We start from the raw sequence: 21,538 nt of genomic DNA, 5'->3' as shown, positions 1-21,538 counted from the left end.
ACAGGGATTTATTTCTAAATTAAACGATGACTAACGATTGTTATTTTAAATCGCGGAAATAATTTATAATTGAATTAAAAGATTATAACAATAACGTGTACTTGAAGCAATAAATTTTTTTTTGAAATCTACTCGCTGTCATAAACTTTTAAGTACTACTAATTCTTTTTTTCTTCTTTTTTTTTTTACTAAATTGATTTTGCCATAAAATTAGATTTTATGTTACGTTTTAGAGCGCTTCTTATTGTTTCTACGTTCTATATATATATATATTAGAAATATATGAAATTTACGATGTAGACCGGATTTTAATTATAAAACTTTACGGTATGGAAATATATGAAGTTATTTTCGTTTTATAATTTTAAATTTCGAATAGCAAGTAAATTAAAACTTTTTTATTTCTCTAATCTAGATAAAAAAATATTCATTATATTTTTGTTTGATCTAGTGATCGGAGTACCAGGAATTTTATTTGTGTTTGATGAAAAAAAAATCTTGACAGTTGTTTTTCTATACCTGTTTCCTAATGAGTTATGTCAAGAAAACCTGATCCAGGTTCGGCGGGTTAGACTTGAAAGAATTTTGAGATTATATATTTAACGATTAGCAATTAAATATTTTAAACGACCGCAGAGTGGAATTTAACTTTGAATGATGAATAGGAACGTACATCACTGATGTGATGGTATAGGTATAGAAGTAGTATTAAAAATAAATTAAGAGAAGCGGTTTAAATTAAAAGGAAAATAATGCTGATTGTTCTTAAAGTATAAATTAAAAATGATCTAGATGAAGGATTAAGGAGCATCTACTGCAGGGAGTACGAACTTATAATTCGTTCGTCTAATAATTTATAGCAACTCCATGAGTTTCACGAGTGGGTAAACGAATTCCTGAGTCCGTGGAACGGAATAGAACAGAACGTCACCTGTGGAATTTCACAGGAATAGAACGAATCTTCTTCAAAGTCCTCAAACTTGGGTTCACTTTTATTCATGTATTTACGACCAGGCTACCGCCTGATGAGATGGCAAGTGGGTCAGCATTGAAATCTCCTCATCTCATCCTCTAAAGGGCAAATAGTTTCTCATTACTATAGATCATTTGCTATGGATAGATAAATTCTCAATTAATTAATAATTGTGTTGTTATTCTAAAAGAGTAGATTGGAATTTATATAATTCAGAGCAATCGATATTCACGCGGTAATAAAATATCACCCAATTTTAATTTTTTATGTGTTAAAAATATCTAGTCTCTGCTGATGTTTCGTTCTTCATTATTTTACATTTTTATGAAGAAATTTAGATTATCTCGTTAAAATATTAAATCATAATTTTTCATAATGCAATTACTTTTTTTTTTTTTTTATTTTTTTTTTATTTTGATGCATCTATTTTTTTATAAAGAGAAGTAATCACAAATGAATTTAAAATTTTATTAATTTATTCACAATTTGAAATATGAAAGCGTAATGCTGTTTATCAATTCACTGTTATACCTTATAACCTTTACGTTAATGTCATTTGAATATCAATACAAATAAATGCATTTTTTTTTTGTACATAGTTAACTCAGGGGAGATCTAATTAAAAGAGAGTACCCAATTTTTTGTAACTTCCCGCATTGAAAATTGAAAATTTTCAAAAAAAAAAAAAAAAAGAAAAGTTAGTGATTTTTGAAAATCGAGTTTTCATCAAATATCGACGTTTTAAGTTCTTGGAAAGCTATTCTGACCATTTTCAGATGGATGTTTGTGTGTGGGCGTGTATGGATGTAAACTTTTTTGGTCCGTCGATACTTATGGAACCAATCATCGATTTAAACGAACTTGACGGCAATCGAAAGAATTTACAGAAACTTGGACGGATTAGATTTCAAAGACGATCGGTCGAGTAGTTTGCGAGTTATACGGAAAATAAAAATTAAAAATTTTGTTTTGAGATTTTTGTTGCATAACTCGCAAATTGCTCGACTGATTTGTTTCAAAGTTCAATCAAACCGAAGGCTCAAAAGGCCCTATTGATTGCCGCGGACGTTTGAATCGGTTGATTCTTTCTAGAGATATCGTCGGACAAAAATGATTTTTTTTTTTCAGTGAAGTATATATTTTTTTGGTCCAACCGTTTTTGAGTTCGCAAACAGCGGGACGTTTTGGGGTTCGGCCCACAGGGTCAACTGTTTTTCAGATTTTTTTAAATAACTTTAAATCATAATTTATTATTTTTTACTAATTTAAGATACTCAAAATATTTTTTTTGACATTAAAATAAAAAACGCACATTTTGTCCCTAGTGACTCGATTTTGCCCGACCCTCGTCTACATATCAACAGAATTGAATGTCACCAGTTATTTACAATGGTCATTTCATTATACATATTTAATGATGAATTTTAGTATAATCAACATTAAGTATGTAATGAATATTTGACCTTTATAATTTTTCTTTCTTAAATACTTTACATAAATTTTTCATTACGAAAATTTATTAAAAATAAATTACATGATATTAACATAAAAATTTATGCAGACTCTTATACAGATTTGTGGTAATATGAACAGATAATTTTTAACTACGACTAGTATATGTGTATGTAATGAGTTTATAATTTATGCATGGAAAATAGTGTCCCGTCTTTAGAAGCAGGAAATAATCAGACTAAATTGATATTAGATGAAACTTTAAAGTAACATACTTTTTAAAATTTTAGGAAATTAATAATGGTCGAGTTAAAATATATCGCATTAAAAACTGTCACAAACAAAAATTAGCAGTTTGTCAAATCGCAGTAATAAATAACTCTTAATTATTTTTTATTTTTTTTGCAAACATATGCTCGTTATTTTTGAGCAACTTGATATTTGAAATGCTTTCGAGCAGAATCTTTGTAGGTCTGGAGTATTCGAAATGGTTCGGTAAATCAAGCAAACTCTAACGAAAACTTTGCGCACGGACAACAGCTTTGAGAGGCTTATTCTTTATACTTTTTATTATATTATTTTTTCTCTTTTTTCTATATATTTTTCCCTTTCACTTGAGCAAACTAAGCTCTCCATGGCCTTTCCTTATTGGCCCTCCAGTTTCCTATTCTCCAGTTTTCTAGCTCCTCGTTCGCGTCTATAGTCTTCATCATTATGATCTTCCTTCCTTTTTGCGCTCCTTACATTAGCTGGCGCTCATTCAACAGCATCCCTCAAAGGCACAGCTCCCGCTCTTGCCTTTGCTCACGTATACGAGCATCATCCCCCAGATGTGAAATTTTTACAGCGACCCCACGGCCATACCATAAGTCCTCCACTCTTGATTTTTTTTCCCTCCACCAGTGCATTAAAGGAGCGCCTCGGTACTTTAAAGGCGACCGCTCCAGGTCACATTGTGTCGTTAAAAAAAAAAAACTAAATTCCTCTGAAAATTCCACTTATAACTATTTGGGTATTGTTAAAAAAATTCACGCCTCATAATAATAACTTTCTAGACATTTTAAAAAAATTTCTACGGACACTAAAAATTTTTAAATTGAAAAAAAAAAATGTTTTTAAACTCTAAATCCATCAGGAATTTTTGTAAAATTTTAATTTCCGTACATTTCAATTATTTAACTATCGATATTATTTTTTCATAAATAAACCGTCAATATTAATCTAAAAAAAAACTTTTTTGCGTCATATTTATCACCTTTTTCCACATGATGAATTCATTATTACGCATTGTTATATTCATATGCCTGGCATGATTGAAGTTTTTAATAAACATCGTGGGATAATGAATCACTCAAACCCTGTCATTGGTTGTCAATGAAGCGTATCAATGTACTCGAGTAAAGTAAAATCAGTAACAATGAAAAAAAAAATATTTTTTACCCTGTCTACAAACTAATCTGAACGTTTATAAACGGAAAAAGTGAGCATATTAAATTTTCGTGCAGTCCATGATTTAAATCACGACACGCAACAATCACCGGTTAGACATGTACATAGATCTTTCGGCTAGATCACTTCCGCAGCACGTGACAACGTAGTAATGTGTATATCAGTAACCATGCGCTCTAAAAAATTTCATTTCATTTCTCAAACTACTACACATCTAATCTCAAAAACGTTTAACTCACAATACATCCATACATACATACATTCAATCAATAGACGTACAACTTTTATGAATTATAAACAATTTATATGTATATTACATATGTGTACGTACATAATTTATACACATATATATAGGCAGCTGTAAAATAACTTCAATACAACTCTCGGCAACTATTAATAAACTTACCATAACATAAAGTAGTCTGTTGGATGTTTTGTCTTATGCTTCCGTCACATTGACATTTTCAAACAAAATCGATATAATTTTGTGTCACTGTGATACGACAAGTGTTTTAAAATAATGGAAACAAAGTCGTAAAGAGCTATTGAGCACCACACATCATTAATCGAGTACATATATGTACATAGACTCCTACTACTGTACTTGAAGTGTTTTGTCTCATAACTTATCACACTAAAAAAATGAAAACTATTTTTTCGGAGTAAGTATTGTCGATGCACTTGATGATGCTGCTGCTCCAAAAGCAAACATGTGGGCGTTTGTGTATTATTTTAAAGTACGTAGCGCACTATTTTAAATGTCAAAACATACATACATCGGGTGCATTAATAACAATTTTTTGAATTTATTACTCACATTACATTAACAATGAAAAAAAAAATCTAAATAAAGAATAAAGTTGTATGTAAATAAAAGTACCCTGTATGTACATACAAAACTTAAGTTTTTTTGTTTGAGGTTAAGTCTCACTGGGCATTTGACGTTACTAAGTACACATAACACAGGTCCATGTCAGTTTAAATAGCTCCAGACTCACTCAGCAGTATCACTTTTTATTATTTAGGTATACTAGGAGCGTAGCGAGTAAGTAGAAAAATAAGTATACAGACAAAGTGTGTACACGTAAAGGTGGATTGTTGTTGGTATGATTATTAAACACACAAGTTGGATTCAGGTTTATGGGATAAATATCCAACGGCATCAAGCCATGCTGAGTGCGCGACCGGCGTCGAACTGCCGAGAGAGTGACGACCAAACGGGGAGCAAACAGTACTAGCACCAGCACCAGCAGCAGCAGCATCGACTGAGAGAGAAAAAGTATTAGGAGAAGGAGACAAGAGCCAGGGACGACCGATTCGAGTACAAGTAGTAGTATATTTATATACATACATATATATAAAGCGTAAAGTTGTATGTAACAGTGAACTCCCCTTAAATCCCCTCCGCGGCGTGTCTCATGTCGAGTCGTGACCCCTACTCTCTTTCATTCCATTCCACTCTGTACTTGTACTCTCTACTGTCTACTCTACTCTTCTCTGCCAACGAACACATGGGTCTGAGGGTATCTCTCTCACGCACTCACATTAAACCTTGCTCGCGCGCAATCTCTTACTCTTGCATGTCCAGTGATGTGCGCGTGGACCGCGTCACCCAGCGCTTTAGTTGCTGTATTCTCAACACAAGTCCTCAGTCTTCAGCCCTCAGCCCTCAGCACTAACAGTCAAAGTTAAACCCGTTAGGTCTCTGCGTCTACTGTCTCGATACGAGTACTATACATTTGCATATGCCTACATATAGTATGCTATACTTTAGTAGCATAGTAGAGGATAGAATACGATAAACATTGTGTAGAATGTACACAAAGTCGTAGGTGTAGTTGTAGGTTTCTTACCCACACAACAGATCACCCCCGCTACACGTATATAACAAGAGAAATCTGACGTAGTAGTGTGAGTACCACCGACACAAGTCGTTTACTCCCCTCCATACTATAGCGATTCGACGCCGACGTCGACAGTCACGATAGCTGTGTATATGTGGGTTCCACTCTATCCTCTGTCGTAACCCCCCACCTGCGCTGGGATAACTGAATGTGTGGGTAAGCCGCGAACCCGGGGTGGGAGATACTTTGGCGGTGATGTTTACTGCGCATTCGCGAACTCATGCCACGGGGTCCCGACACGCGGTCGCGCCCAAAACTACTGCGAGCTACGACTGAGGACTGACTATTATATGTCACTGAGACGAATGGGACGTCATATTGATGTTCGTTGCACTCTTGGTTAAGAAGTGCTACTGGCTTCTCATTAAATTTCACCACTCTTGTATTTTTTTTTTATTTATTCTCATTATCTTGTGATGTATTTACATATTTTTAACGTTACGTCAATGCATTAGAGAGCCTTTTAATAAATATATACATATATATATATATATATAGACATATAGTATGTACTATGTGCATCTAATGATGTTTGGCTTGGCTCACTCAACGTCTCATCGTCTCTGGCGATACTTAAGCGGAAGTAATGTCGTCAATGAGAATGGGTATCATGTCAATCATGCACGTTCTATTCCAATACATTGTATACGAGCGTGTGTAGGTTGTGAGTTGATGCATACATTGACGATGTATATACGGGCTTCTTCAAAATGAAGAATGAAGTAGGTCGATCGAACGACAATCTATGTATGTATGTAATATGAGTACATACGGGCTGTATATTAGGACCATCTTTGCACATAGAAATTTCACACCTCATTGTGTGTACGTGCGATATATTATATATAGTGATACACAAGTATACATGTGGTGTGGTGAAGCACTTGTGATCTCTAGAGTATGCGGTGCTAGTACTAGTCGCATTGTCGGCGTTCTACTTTAATATAAAGTGTGCGTCAGACACGCACGTCTATTTATACAATAATGCAATAAATGTAATATATATTATCGGAGATGTAATGGATGTTAGCTGTTAATATTATGTATGTATATATATATTATGTGTAGTGTTAGGTATGTACATAGGTGGTATGAGTAAGAGGGTTTTAAATAAAAATTAAATGTGCATGGAATTTTTTTTATTTCATTTTCACGGATATATTGTTACACCGACGAATGTTAAATGAGAAACTGTGAAAAGCGTTAGTGCCGATGAATTTTTTATCACATAATAAATTATCAATACTGACAATATTTTTTGTCTTCTTGAATATTAAAAAAGAAATTTTTTTTTAATTAGTTTATAAATTTTGAAGTAGTGAAGGTATAAAATGTATGAAAAACATTTTTTTATTAACCATGAAATGCGTGATGTGATAAGATTATAAAATTAAAAATTACATTACAATGTAATCTTATTAAATTTTAAATAGTATTAAAAATTCATGACAAATTGTGAAAATATTCCGAGTAAATAATCTAATTTTCACGAGAGAAGACAGAGTTGACAGTAGCAAATCTCTTGTGGACTTAATTCCCACAGTCAACTAAATCTCTCGGTCTCTCTTTCTCTGTTAACAGTTGACAAATAAATTCCAGCGTAACATAAACTATCCACGGAAGTTGGCTGTATTACGAAGCCTTATCGTTAAGCAGAAATCCGCGTGCTTGACACAAGTTAAATCAAAACTCGACCTACGTACTGGGTATGCTATATATGTACATATATACATATATACACATTTAATACCTTACTCAACTCTCGACTTTTCACTTAATGCACCATGTTATACTTATTACGACAACGATGACTACGACGACGTACTACTGTGACAACGACAACGATACGAGTGAGAAAAGTGTCTCCCTGTCAGATTTTATCACAAGAGATTTTAGTTTCAACCTGAATTTACTCTCGTGGTCTGCTTGCAGTCTGCTTGTTACACTTTTATATTTTTAGTCTCACGGTATATTTATATACATTTACTATACAAAATGCACTAATTTTTCTTACGTGAATATTATGTGTATATTTTAAATATAACTCACTTTTAAAAACATTAAAACATTTAATTAACTAAATAGTTTCAACATTGAATTCCATACATTTGTTACTTGACAGAAGCTCACTAATAATATCACTCATTTTACATTTCAATTTTACTATTTCCTTGATTTGAAATTAATTCTGAATGTACATCAGTTTACTAAAATGTTTTTAACTGAAGTGAATTTTACAAATATTTCGAACATACTTAACAAAATATGAATAATTAGAATATTTAAAATCACAAAACCGGGTATTATGACTAAGAGTCTTATGAAAAAAAATTTTAAAGAGATAAAACTACGCGCATTGTTTTACTCTAAATGGAATTTGCGTAGTACTATCATCAACACAAAGTCTTAATCCGATTATTCATTTGGATTATTTTCCGAGTAGCCTAATGTATTTTATTAAGCTCTTGCCACATCAGCGATGTTTATCATTGCACATTAATATGAATAATTATTACGTATGTATAAATATAACAATTTCCGAAATATTTACAACTCGATATCAACAATTGTAAGCCACTTAACGTTAATTTGTTGAGATATGATAATTCCGTAGGGACAACTTTCTGTAAAGTTGTGCATCACTATCTCTCAAAGGACACTTTGAGGTGGTAACAACTTCCTTTTGCTTTATAATATTCCTCAAGTTGTTGTGTATCATTAGTTATCAGAGTACTATATACATTTACATTACTACCTTTCTCAACTATTTATATACCTATATATATTTCGTTAAATTAAATTCCATTTAATTATAACATTTGGTTTGTCTTGTGGAATTACATTTATTAAGATTCCTGCAAATTATAACTGCATTTTAAAGTTATTACAAGCTGTTATTATTTGTAATTACAATAATAATGGTAATGATTAATAACAGTTATTTGAAACAAAAAAAAAACTCATATATATATACATATGTCTTTTACGTAAGTGTATAAATAAAGGAATATATATACATATATATATAAAAATATAAAATAGCATATATAAAGTTTTGTATTACAGCAGCATCCACCCAATATTTGCAAAAGTCTTGACTTGCAAGGCACTCAATATCTTTGTAGAATATAAACGACGAGTTGGCTTGGTTGTCGTAAATCAGTGCAGTGTGCAAGCAAGGACTCCAAACAAAATCCATAAATTTCCGCTTTTCCGTGCCCGGTGGTTTCCGTCAGAAGTTTTCTCCCAAGTTCCGAAAGTAGTATTTCCGCGTGTGGGCACACGAACGGATGCGAAACACACTACTCCTGCTTCTGCATCTCTATATAATACGTTTTCTTGCAGTTATATATATATATATCTATATCTATATATATACCCTCTCTTAACTGTACTGTGCACTATACCATACCACACTACAACATTCGGTGGGCCTTCTCTTCCGCCCGCAGAAAAGCTGACGCATAAATAATGCAAGGGGTTACGGGTTTTTAAGGGCTTCTGTCAGGAGCACGAGCACGAGTGACCGATGCACTATTCTCTCTTTTTTTTTCTTTTTTTTTTTTTTTTTTATTTCCTTTATAATTTTTTCTTTTTCTTTTTCTTACCCTCGTTCTGTGCGAATAAGAAATAGCTAAAAATATATACCGGGGGTTTACTTTTGATGTAATGTGGGGGCTGTATATACTATACAATACTGATGTACGCCGTGTAAAACAACCTTATCAGACAGCACATCGCTGAGTTGACGGCGTTTCAAATCGACCACAGGGGATTCTCTGTGCATGCATAAGTGATGTTAGAGGGCTGCTTGCTTCATCATACATTATACTTCATATGCATTATAATACTTAACGCATGAAGGATTCGGTAGGTTAGGGTATCGAATTTTGTTATTAACTAATGGGCAAAAAATTATTATTTATAATGTAATTAATAGAAGCAATAATAATTAAGCTAATTAAGATTATAGTAATAGAGGAACAAAAAAAAAAATAAAATAATTATAATAAACGAGCTAGCACATGGTGTAGCCATTGAATTTTAGCGGTAACACATTAAAGCAGATTTATACGATAAAATTTAAACTAAAAAATAAATTTAAATAACGATGTCATAATCCAAGTAATTAAAATTTAAAAAAAGGTGCAATAAAATAAATAAAATTATATAAAAATTCACGAGCAGACTTTGTGGTCTTACATTGCAATTTGAAACGTAAATCCGTTTGTGGCTTTAGTAATTTAACTACAAATTAACGCATATCCTAATTTTCATTCCAATTGTACTTTGTCCAGTGTCGTGGAAGAGGCAAGTATGCAACTCACACCACTCTGTATTACTCGTTACAGTTTGTTAAAACGAGTTTCGATAAAGTTAACGCGCCATGCATGCTCGGGTTCTCGCTCTTCTCTCTATCCCATACAACCGCTTTTATTTCATGCATACATATATATGTTTTCGTTGGTCTCTTGTGTTGTTATATCTTTGGTTGTATGCAGACATTTAGATAAGTCAACTCGTAGTAGTGCAATCGAGTGTACCGTCTATCCAAGTGTGTGAAAACCCGCGGATTTTAACCCACCATCTCTAATGCCAATGCCACACTTCTATATATCTCCTTCGGGAGTTAATACTCGCGACTAAATTTGCCAATGCCCGTGTTTTGTATTCTCTATATATCCACCCTGTATTATCATTTGCACCGTAAACTTCGATAATATATATGTATACGATTTAAATACGAGACTATTATTCTTACAGTAGATTACACATACTAGTATAATTATATTACTATAAATTATTAAAAATCTAAATATATATTATTATTATTATTTAAATATATGCATTGATAAATATATTGATTGAAATAATAAAACGAATGATAAAAAAAAATTACGCGTGATTAACTAAAATAGTCCAATTTCAAAATACATTGAATTCACGTGATAAAGATACGAAAATGATCAATTTCCATTTGAATGATTTTCCCATCCGCTGTTATATTCAGCGAGAGTAGCACGATTAACCGATAAATTTATTTTCACGATATATCAGCCGGCAACATTGGAGTGTGATATAAAACACTAATAAAAAAATTTTACCATCATAAGTATTATCATATCGTGTGTGGTTCATTAAATTTTGATGCGGGATACACAATATATATAAATTATTGTGTGCCCATAGCATTAATTTTATTGTTATTATTTATTAGAATTGATCGGTTGTGTGCTTTTTAAATGGCTAATATATAGCATGTTTCCATAACAACATCTGGTCAATGTTAACGTGTGTCACCACCAGTCACGATCACTAGACATTTTGAGTTGAGATCCAATGCCCAATGTAACGTTTATTTCGTGCTGCGAATTCGACACGTTTAGTTTACGTTATATTCCACAACCAAGTAGCACAACTAAATTGTTCGATTTTCATCACGCTACTCTAGTTATGTATATATATATATATATATATATATATATATATATATATATATATATATACATATATATCGATACATATGTATATATACATTTACCACAGAGAATTTTCCAACTACAGCATAGATACTTGCATCACTGGTTGGTTGACTGGTGCTGTGTGATGTGTGATGGTAATTTATGGTCGAGGACGCGTTATACTCGTCGCGTTACGAACAACGTCGTCCCAGTGTGGTTGCCACTGTAATTGAGGCCTCTCGATATATCGAAAAACATGCTCAGGTATATATATATATAGCTATATACATGGATATGTATATATATACATATATATACAGCACAGGCGGTACAGCGTACATATATATAAAGCTGAGTCGATCTCGCTGCATCGCGTCTGCTTCCATTCCTCGCGTCAGCTCAATTTTCCGATAAATATCGGCCTCGAGATGAGAATTTAACGACCTCGTAAATAACACTGAGGTTATACGAGTCGCATTCATAAATGAACAAAAAAACTAAATAAATATATAAGAATGAGAAACAAAAATATTTGCAAAGGTTTTGAAAATATTTGTATACATATTTACTTGATAAATGGGGGGTTATGGATATTGGATCAACAAATATTATATTGTCGATATACACGGCTGAATAATTTCAGGAATGGATGATCTGTAGATACTTTGAGCGATAGTTTTGAGAATGTGTGCATATATATCCTATAAACTAGACGATAATGCCGTTCGGTTTGAAGCTGCAATGCATGCCTAAGCGACTGCAGTATCCACGTGCCGGTTATATGCACCGATGGCGACGGCATTAACGCGAGAGAGTTTGCTCCTCTCGTGGGAGTTAATGTCTGGACGACGTAGTTGCTTCTCTATATAACAGTTTAACCTAGCGTTGCTGTAGAAATGGACATAACAGTACATAGACAATAAGTGAGTGTGAGAGAGAAAGACAGAGCCAAGATAGGTATAGCTGTGTGCACTCAATACTTGTCTCTGTACGGCTCTATAGCTTCTATGTCTCTTGGTCCCTGTGCTGACGGTATTCCGAGCACGTACTGGTGATAATCTTCGAGTCGATAACTTACTAGCCGAATTGCTGCTGCTGCTTCTCGACCGTTGCTGGCTGGCCGACTAGGGCCACGCGCTCAAATTGTCTCGGCCGACGCTCTAAGTGTAATAACTAACCTAGGTGCTTCCATGCCCTATGATGAAAGGAGTCTATTACTGGACATGATGGGTATTATATGGCGTGTGGCAAATTATGTCAAACTTGTCTTCTCAACTGGCCATTTTGCTTTACCGTAATACTGGGGGTAACTTAATTTTGTGACAATGTCTATTATGATTTGTGGGGGATCGTAAATTTTATTTATTTATTATTTTTGTTCTATATTAAGCTTTTTAAAAACGAATATGGTTGTTATGCAGTACACGCGCTTTTTTATAGACCTACTAGACATATGTTTGCATATTTTGTTTTTTATATGGATTTTTTATTTTTATTTTTTGTTGTATTTTTGTCACTGAAAAATATTTTTATTTGCAATTAAATCGTTTTGAAATACGTCGTTGAATATTGAGTGATATGTTAAAAATTTTTCAATTGGTTTTAAATTTGACACATCAAGCTTACCAAACGCGAATTGGATGCCCTAATGAAATACGAAGGGAATCTATAGAGCACAAAACCGCTTATGAGAAAGCTCGAAAGTCAATGTAGCTTTCCTGAATATAGTCTATGTTGATGATGTCGACAAAGAGATTACGTGGGACATCGAGAAAGTGCACCGTCGATGAACGTGAGTGGCACTTTGTCGATAAGGTTTGAATGATTAAAGAGTATAATGCCATATACCTTTGATGGAAAAATCATACATTCTTTTCTTAAGTTCTTATGTCTGTGTATTTTTTTTCTCGTCAATTTTTTTCAACGCAGATATGAATAAAAGATTTCACGTATGGATATCTGTGCGTCTATTCTTACTTGCATCATTATATATATATATATATATATATATGTTTAACTTTTTTTCTTGAATCATGTAAGTGGCTCGTTATCCTGCTGAAAATATATACTGAAGATAGAAGAGCTTGAAAATTTTCGATCGATCGTTGAAATTTTTCGCAGCTTATGAGACTGCTTACTCTCAGCAGGGCACACACACCAAGGCATGTCCCAAGATGCAGACAGCGTAACGGCAATTTCTTTCTGGACTATGCACTCGGTACTTGCATACATAATGTAGACTGCAGACAGCAGTACTTCACGCTACACGAGTACACGAGGGATATTTACATTTCTATATGAAAATAACCATTTGCAATTAGTTTCGTGTAAAAAATTTTATAACGTGTAAATATGTCGGTAGAAGTGACTTCCAACTGATTAATAAAACAAAAACACCTGGGGAAAATCGAATTTTCCCGGATTTTTCGGATAGATTGGTACAACTAAAAAATTGAAATCCTAAAAATTTTAAATCTCTATTTCAACGAATTTCCGAGTGAAAAATAAAAAAATTTTTTTTTTTTCACGAGCAACTACACTGATTTTGATATAAATTCAATTCATTGTTCTGGAATATAAAAATTTTTTTTTCTATACTTTTATGAGGTAGAATTCTTCCAAACAACTTGTCTGATGTTTCCAAAGACCAAAAACGTCCAACTGAAGTTGTACTTTAGGTCAGAATCGCCTCATAAGAAAATCTATTATAGAAATCCGATAGAAAATCGAGACTCTAGCTTATGTTAAAAAAAAACTATTGTGGAATACATAAAATTTTGTACTTAACTATGACACTATTCGAATAAAATCATAAAAACAAATTCAAGTACTTTGACGCCCACATATTCCCTTATACTGCATTATCAAAATACTGAAAAAGTAAAAATGCTTTTAAAAAAGTCTAACTTAATGCGTACTTGATATATAATTATGCAACATACGAGAATAGTTGATTTTTAGTAAACATCAATGTTAATTTAATCCTACTAGAAAATAATGGACGTTCAATGAACTACGATACGATCATAAAACTGGAATTGCCTTTTAAGTGCTTTAGCTTTACACTTCTCTTGCCTTTCAGAGAGTAAAGCAGCTTAGCGATTGTGCGTTTTCCCATCAACATTACATCCAGTGTTTAATTTTTTTTTCTGTTTATTCGATTTTTTATACTTATTATTGTTGTTGTTTTTTTATTTCTTTTTTTTTTACAATAAAAATACATAAAAAAAGTCGACAACACTTTATTGCTCTATAAAAAGACCGAACTATAAGTAATGAACGTGATCGAAATATTGATGACGAGGATAATCTAATCAATATTTATTTTTTATTGTTGTTATTAACGTACGCTATTTTTTTTTATTACTGTTCGATAAAATAGTGATTTTCTATAACGCTAAAAGTAAGTAATTATAGATAAAAGTTCGATAGAATATTCAATAAAGTATGAAATATAGTATTTATTTAAATCCTGATATTTATGTCACCCTTATTCTTTACAATATAATTAAATAAATTAGATCAGGAAGTTTTCGCTACATACCTTTTAAAGCAAGAGTTAAATCACATTTTTAAAAATTTACATAAATAAATTTATTGTCATTTCATAAATAATAAAACTCGGTTATTCATCTTGAAGATTATAAAGAGTAGCGAGAAAGAAGAAGACGAAGATACGTAGATGAAGAATAAGAAAAAGAATAAGTGTCAGAGCAAATTTAGTTTACTCAGAAGAAATAAGATTTACGAGATGCTCCTAAAAGAGATCCGTTCTTACGAACAATTTCCCTAGCAAGAAGCGCCAGTTGAAGAAGCTATACACTGTTGGAAAAATAAAATAGAAAGAAATAAAAATAGAAAAAAAAAAAAAAAAAAAAATAACGTAAATGTATATATCCGATCTAGCGGCGGTTGCATCAGTAACAGTAGCTGGGAGTAGTAGGTGCGGTCGTGCGAAACGGATAAACCACGTCGTAACTTTTGATGTTAGACGTCCATCGTCAAGATGAAACTCTTGCCACGATCAGCTTTTAACTCTTTTTCCCTTTTTTCTTTCATTCGTTTCTTAACTTCTTAACTTTTTTATTTTTAACTTTATTTTAGAGCAATCTCAGATGAAGAAAAGCTATAAATGATATCCCTTAAATTGCAATATTAAATGTAGTAAACAATGGATGACTCAGCAGTTGTTGAGTTTCATGTTCGACCAGCTGGGCTATTGCAACAATCTGGACGTGCGGAGCTCGGTTATTCAAGTTTTCGGGTCACACACACAGACACAAATATTCATAACAATAAATTCAAGGCGATTGTTTGAGTCCGCATCTTAGTGTACGTAGTTAGTCGCGTAAACTTGTTTGCAAGTTCAAATGACTTTGAATGCTACGTTTTTAGAGTCAAATTTGTTGAACAAATTATTGTTCTAGGTATTCGATTCGATACATATAGATATATTAACCAGTGATCTGCGTCTTCTATCAAGTATAATCATTATAGTGCAACGTGAAACATGAACTCTGAGGATTATATTGCTAAGTATTGTGATACTGCTAGAACGAGAAAATGAAGAGAGAGGAAGAGAGCCAGTGGGGATGAGAATATGAGAAGGGTGTGTGCACGATGGGCCAAAGTTTCTACCAGTTTGATAGTATAACTAGATCCTCGAAGAGAATCACTACCACTCGGTTCTATATAATTGTACTCTGGCACTTTAGGGGGTACCATAGCCGTAGAATCAGCCTGCCGAAACCCAACGTCACGCTCTCAATCTTGCCAATTAATTTTCCACGCTGTGGGAACTTTAGAAACCTACACGACACATTGTCTAATATTACACAATTGTACTCTAGTAAATCATCAAGTATTGTTTGTCAATTCTCGCCAGTTTAATATACATAATATAATATAGTTTCGGATATCATCAAAAGTACACTGATGTTTTACGAAAGTATAATGCTCTGCAGATACTCTTTAAGAATAATTTTTCTAAATATAAAAGTTGAACTATCTCGGTTGATAAAGTCTAGTTTAACGCGGATGAGAAACCACGAAAGATAAATTAATTTATCACTTTGTATACATAAATTTAATCTTATATTAAAAGTCAAATAAGTACTTTGTAGCATATGATACCGTCGAGTTTAGTTTCGGGATATCTTTTTTATCCAACGGTTATTATATCTTATAAAAAATAAAAAAATATCATTCGGCCGGGGAGTAACTTTAACTCGGTCTTAGCAGGTCTTAAAATTACCGGAAAACTCGTTGATGACAGCTAAATACGTGAATTTGGTGTGCGCACCAGATGCTCATAATTGCCACGGTTCTCTGCAGAGAACGCGTAAAGTGGTCAGAATGGCTCGAGGAAAATCTCCGTTCGTAATAACTTAAATTATTTCCGACGCAAATATTTATTTTGAACGTGTAAACGGCGTAGTTTAATAATAAAAACCAAAAAAGACGTTAAGAAAAAAATTATAAAAAAAAAAAAATTAAGAAACAAAAGTAAATTAATTAAATTTTTCACAGTATTAATTTAATTAAAATTCCATTGCAACACGTACTATTTACGTACAAAAGATAAAAGATTATCGCATTTTAAATTGGCGACTCGAGATATAAAAGAGTTGAGGCGGGCACTGAAGTGTGTGTGTATCTGTGTGTTGAGGTCCATACAATTCGTCTCTCGTACTCATTCGCCTCGTCATCCTCGTCGTCCTCGCATACCGACAAGGGATGAATATTCATCATGGATGAGGTAGCTGTAGCGAAAGTGCGATAATAAAAATAAAATAAAAGAAAAAAAACTTATGTATATATATATATATCTAAAGTCTTGCTCGTGACAAATTAACAACGAGATCGTACCCAACTACTTTTCTGGCCAGTCTCTCTCAATCTCTTTGTTCTCTTATTTATTTTTTATTTTTATTTTCTTAAAACTCTTTGTCGTTCTATACATATAAATAAATATACGTGTATAAAGGTACAGTACTGTAGTCGTAAAGGTAAAGTGTGAACAGAACAATTTTAATTACAATATTTCAACGACGCTTGCAACGACAACCAAACCACTGGCGCTTAGAAAAGTCATCATGTGGCCCGGTTGCTAAGAAGGAGACGTAGAAGAAGAAGAAGAAGAAGAAGAAGAAGAAGAAGAAGATGAAGAGAAGGAGGAGATGTTGAGGTGTCGACCTCGAAACTTAAACCATTACCTCTTCCGCGCTGTCGTCCCCATGTAGTATAGACTTTTGGAGTGTAAAATGAATATATATATATATATATATATATATATATATATATATATATATATATATATATATATATATATATATGTGTGATGGGGGAGTGCACACAACGCTAGTAAGTTTTCTTGCTGAGGTACTAAGTTGTCTCGGCTGTGCAACGTGATTCGCGTGTCGACGCTTCTCACGCAGAAGACACTCGTAGGCGACGAAGAGTCGAGGAGATACATACTACTATGCCAGCAACCTCCATATACCACCTCTGTGCTCGCGTTTACGCTATACAGTATTATAGTATACAGGCAGTACACGGTAGGTAATATGGAAGCGGGAAAACTAAGACGGGAAGTAACGACATAGCGCTCGTGTGTTACACTACACTAGGTAGATTACACAGTTTCAGTGTACATCGCTGTACGCTATGCGACACACGCGTATATAACCGTTATGTGACGACAAAGTATACGAAGAAGAAACAATATAAGGAAAAAATTACTCTGTGCAACTCGTTCTGCCCTTAGAAGCCCATTAATACGACAGCTCAAAATGACATTAAACACGTTACCAAGATGTAATATACTTTTTCATTTTATTTTTATTAAATTAGTCAGTTTTTTTTTTTTTTCAATTTTTTTCCCTGCTGATAAACAAATTTAAGAAAAGAAATGTATACTTTTGAGAATAAGATTTTATGAAACAATATGTATAAGTGTGGGAATAGTATGTCCATACGGAAATAGGTTTTTCTTATCTTCTTATCGGCTATGTATGGCCGTGGGCTATTTGAGAAAACGGCATTTATACCGATGATAACATCCGTGTGGTGCACTCTCTATGCACAAAGTCGTATGTCCTATTACGTATGCATAGATTCATAAATTCTCAGCTCTCGCGGTTATCCAACACACAGCTTACGTGCTGGCTGAGGTTCCAGGGGTTCAGGTGTTGAAAATACACCTTTTAACGCTGACATTGTAAAGGAAAAGCTTGCTTGCACTCTCACTTTACTACAGAATTTAGCTTTAAGAAATTCGTGTTTATGTATGTATTATATCTATATATAAATTCTGACGGATTTGGGCTACGTTAAAACTGTCGGATATATTTGTTAAAATGTTGTTTTGTTGAGAAGATAATTTATTTTATTACCACGTGGCTTGAGAAAAATACTTAGATAAATTGTGTTGGATTAAATTGGATAAAATATATAAATTCAAAGGGAAACTTTCAAATTAAAGGCACATATTTTTAAATCCCCTTTTAAATGTTGAATCATTAATTCATTTATCTTAAACTCGTTTCCATTATTGATTTGCTTTCATCAATAGTTTTAATATATTCAGGTCTAGACTTTTTAGATATACAATTCTTATAAATTTTTTTTAGCAGTTCTATTGATTTTAATATTTTTATTATTGTTATAAAGTATTTATAATGGTAGAATATTTGTTTTTAAAATTTAACATTCACTGAATCGTATATTGTACCAATTTCCTTAAAAGCTTTTTAAATCTGGTTTATTCATAATTTTTTTTTTCAACCATTTTTAGAATTTTTAAACAGTGATTTGATAAAATATTTTTTTGTTTCAATCACAGTCAAGTTGATTCATGTTTATTAAATTTCTCCATTCTCTCTCTGCTTAATTTTCTGTGCATACATTTCTCTCATACATTTTCTTCATGTCTTAGTACACATAATCTCATAACTCGAATTCTGTCTTCAATTAAATTCAAACGGTATATACCAGCTATATAAATTGATATATACAACAAAAGTAGAGAAGCGTAACGTAAATTAGACAATCACGCGTATCTATACAATAAAGCGTCAAATGCAAGAAAACATTCGCAGTAATTTCATAATTAAATTCAATTCTCTGTACACTCAACAATTAAATTTGTTTGTCTCTTTAAAATGGCCTGTGTTCTAACTAAAAAAAAAAAAAAAACATAATTGCATAAGTTTGAATTTATATTAAAAATTAAATGCAGACCATATTTTTTAAATTATACAAATTCATTTTATTTTTGTTCAATTATAAAAAAAAATTTTTTGTGCTTCATAAAATTACTAAATATAATAACATCTGCACGTAATTTTGAATACTGCATTTTAAACATCTCACTATATGTACAATAAAGACGCAAATTTTCCTTGAAATCCTTTTTTACGCCCAGTTTACTTTGAAAAAATAAAAAAAATAAAAGATTGAAGAATCCCGTACTAGAATCACACACATCACCCTCTTTACTTTCCCTTCCGACTTAAAACGTCACAAGAAATACTCTCAGGTATTAGAAAAATAAAAATACATTTTTTATACTTAACGAAGTAAATTTTTCTCATTATCATTTAATTTTCTTATATTTCCACTCTGTTTCTTAAAAATTCATTTTCCAGACCTTATATTTTATTTATCTTTGATAACATACAAATTGAGTAGTCAATCTCATTGGCAGTCTTCATTTATTCAATCAGTTTATCATAAAATTCAATATCGAATGCTTGAGAAATAAACCCAAACAGAAATATTGAATATTGATGAAATAAATTATTTGACGCTAAAAAGCGCTGTCTACAAGCTTCTCTTCTCAATACTGATAATGAACCGATATTTCGAGTCACTAAATTCGATTTAACTAAATGACAAAAATAAGCAGCCGGAAATATGGTTATTTCATCATGACAAAAAGAAATATGTCGTCAGTTAAATTACAGAAGATAAAAATTAATTATTTCAAGACAAACGACTATTTTTGTTGGCTGCTATTATTGTCAAAGCATTTCAGTCGAAAGTATATACAAGAATGCTGAGAACACTAGTGAGTACATAGTGATACTTTCTCTCTCTTATCCTCAACTCTCTGTTGTGCCATGTCCAGCTTAGTTCTTGCATTCTTTATACATTCACCATGAGGCGAGACGAGCACGTACCACTTGCTGGAAATGGTTGGTCGTCGACGAGATGTGCTTGGGTACGTTTTAAAAATGCAACACACACGCGAGTGAAAAACATAGAACACCAACAACCAATCTGAGAGCCGACCCAACACTCTTTGTGGGATACGAAGAAAAAGAAAAAGAATACTCGCGACAAATTCAGATTCAGTGCTTACACTTGGCTTGCCATACAATGTCTATTAAAAAAGTTTTTTTTTTTTTTTTATATACTCCAGCAGTTATAACATAATAGGTACTTTTTTATATTAAATTTATGTGAAAGGGCAAAATTTAGATGCATTATCGATTATGCTTCATTTAGTTAAAGATAATTCAGCACCAATTTGATCGAAATAAGATGTGACTTTACAAGCTGTAGACATGCATAGATGACGGGAAAAGTGCTAGTTGCATCTTTTGAATTTTAAATTGGCAAGTCACGCGTTATTGATCGAAACATCTATAGCAAAATGTTAAAAAATTTAAAAAAAAAGAAAATACTAGAAAATATAAAAAAAAGTTTAAAGAAATGTTGAAGATGACAGGTACATTTATTTATAGATAGACACAAATTGAGTTATACATATATTTATGTGTATAAGAAATGTAGAGTTGTGTCGATTTTTTAAATTACTGCGTCAAATTACTTGTAAATACTTTTTTAAATTTATATTGCGTGTCATTATAAAGTTTATCTTAACTTTAAAATCTTAAGAAAAAAGAAAACCTGAAATTTTATAATAAAAAACACTTTCGAATAACCGAATGAGTTGGGCTCAGAGTAAACTATATTAAAACTTAGATCTAACAAAATTTTTAGGCATACCTAGGTCTTAGTTTTTTGGAATTTTATTCCATTATTGCAGTTAAAATTCAATTACTTTGAAAAAAATATTCTAAAATTGTATGAAAACTAATAAAGTCTCATACACTGTCAAAAATTTTGAGTCGCAGTGTGGTGTGAATGATTTGGTGAGAAAAGTAAACGGCACACAGTGTTAAAAGTCCACCTTTTGATGATTTACTCCAAAAAAAATTCACACCGTCAATTTACCCGGAGAAAAATGTTGGCTTGAAACCTTCCAATTTTTATTATGCTGTTGTCCAAAC

The 21,538-nt window shown here is 32.4% G+C and overlaps 1 protein-coding gene across 1 annotated transcript in view; it reads right to left on the bottom strand.

Moving 5' to 3' along the window:
- The window catches only part of LOC103573098 (bifunctional heparan sulfate N-deacetylase/N-sulfotransferase), a 47,547-nt gene extending 42,449 nt beyond the window's left edge, over positions 1–5,098 (bottom strand). Inside the window, exon 1 of the mRNA XM_014443896.2 lies at positions 4,281–5,098. The gene's annotated coding sequence lies outside the window, so the exon portion shown is untranslated. The remainder of the gene's footprint in view (positions 1–4,280) is intronic.
- Between the last annotated feature and the right edge of the window lie 16,440 nt (positions 5,099–21,538).

This window comes from Microplitis demolitor, chromosome 8, assembly GCF_026212275.2.
Source record: "Microplitis demolitor isolate Queensland-Clemson2020A chromosome 8, iyMicDemo2.1a, whole genome shotgun sequence".
Lineage (NCBI taxonomy): Eukaryota > Metazoa > Arthropoda > Insecta > Hymenoptera > Braconidae > Microplitis > Microplitis demolitor.
This window is presented reverse-complemented; position numbering and strand designations above follow the sequence as displayed.